The 1898-nt window shown below is 45.4% G+C and overlaps 1 pseudogene; it reads right to left on the bottom strand.

Moving 5' to 3' along the window:
- Window positions 1-1098: 1098 nt before the first annotated feature.
- On the bottom strand, window positions 1099-1618 carry LOC101565328 (annotated as a pseudogene).
- Window positions 1619-1898: the final 280 nt, after the last annotated feature.

Raw genomic sequence — 1898 nt, forward strand, 5'->3', positions numbered from 1 at the left:
GGCCCTAGATTAATTCTTAAGTATTCAATATTTATTGTTGCTATTGTGAATAGTACTTTTTCTTCCTCATATCTTTCTCAGTGAGTTCATTATTACTGTACAAGAATTCTATTACATTTTGTTTGTTGATTTTGTATCCTTCCACATTATTGAATTTGGTTGTTCTAAGAGTCTTTGAGTAGATTGTTTTATGTATGCCATGTTGAGAATCATGTCGTCTGCAAATGCTGACAATTTCAGTAACTTATTTTCTATATATTTTTCCTTTAATTTCCTTTTCCGGCTTAACTGTTCTTTTTAATATTTCAAGTACTATGTTTAACTGGAGTAGTTACAGTGGACATCCTTGTTCTCAACTTTAGAGGGAAAGCTTTTAGGTTTTCCCCATTTAATATGATGTTGGCAATAAAATTCTCATAAATGGCTTTTAGCAGATTGACATAAAGTTTTCTTGTACCTGTATTTTTCAATTTTTTTAAATCATGAAAAGATATTGGATTTTGTCACAAGTTTTTTTTTTTTCTGTGTTGAGATAATTTTTTTTTTCAGTTCTCAGTCTTCTATTGAAGAGTCCACCTCCCTGGGGGCAAATATCCCTCTTTGTCCAGGCTCCTGGAGCTCACTTCTGGGTGTGGCAGGGGTACTGTGCTCTGGGCGCTAACAGGGCATGGGCAGGGATCTGCTGCCCTGGCTCTGAGCGGGGCAGTGGTGAGTGCATGTGTTTATGCGGGTTGCACATGAAGTGGTGTGCAATACCAGGGCACAAAGGGCCCTTCTTCCTGGAGTTGGTGGTCATCTCAGGAGTGGGCAGGCCATAGCCAATGCCTGGGCTCTCTCAAGGGACCTTCTCCTGTGATTCCTGGTCCTGACCTCTGGCTCCTTTCCCCAGATAATGATCGTTTGCTGCAGGGTTGGGGACACTCTTGGGTCTCTGTGATATGCTGGAGCACCTGTCTCACGCTTCCAGTGGCCCTTTTCCTTCCCTGGGAGCCCACAGGGAGGATGATGTCAGGGTCTTATGGGCACAGAGTTGGTCAAGGTGAATGTGTGGTGGTGGGGCAGGACCAGGCACTGGCCTGACCCTGGGAGCTGGGAGGCCTAATCATCTTTGTCCTTGGTGCCATGTTTGAGGATGCAGGTGAACTCCACATAGTTGAGGCTGCCTTTCTTGTTGATGGACACCTCCCAGGACATCTTGTGCACTTCCTCATCTGTGAAGCGGGTGCCCATGGTGGTGAGTAGCTCCCCTGTGTAGTCCTCCTGGGTAAAGTCTGAGACCTCCTTGTGGAAGCAGACTAAGGCATTGCAGGTCATGTCCTCAGGGTCCGTGCCATTCAGCTTCTCCCCCAGACATGGTGAGGAACATAGTGAAGTTGATGGGCCGCAGGGCCTCACTCATCATGCCCTCCACAGACTCATCCATGGGATTCTTCCTCAGTGAGGCCAGCATGGCAGACAGGTCCTCCTTGTCAATGAAGCCATCTTGGTTCTGGTCAATTATGTTGAAGGCCTCCTTGAACTCCTGGATCTGGGACTAATCAAACATCGCGAAGTCATTGGATGTCGCCCACTGTGGCTGCTTCTTGGTGGTCTTGGCCTTGGCTCACTTACTGGACATCTTGGCTTCAGGCAGGTGGGGCTACCCTGGTGCAGAAAAGGTAATTGTGGTACATGGGGAGCTCAGTGCTGGCAGCTAATCGTGTTGTTTTTGTTCTTGCTTCTCTTCTCTTTATGTGATATATTATGTTTACCGATTTGCATATGATGAATCATCCTTGCATGCCTTGGATAAAGTTTATTTTGTAACAATGTATGATCTTTTTGATGATTCATTGCCTTCTGTTTGCCAGTACCTCATTGAAAAAACAATTTCACTATGTAGTTCAGGCTGACACTGA

The sequence above is a fragment of the Octodon degus genome, unplaced genomic scaffold, assembly GCF_000260255.1.
Source record: "Octodon degus isolate 3935 unplaced genomic scaffold, OctDeg1.0 scaffold00028, whole genome shotgun sequence".
Classification (NCBI taxonomy): domain Eukaryota; kingdom Metazoa; phylum Chordata; class Mammalia; order Rodentia; family Octodontidae; genus Octodon; species Octodon degus.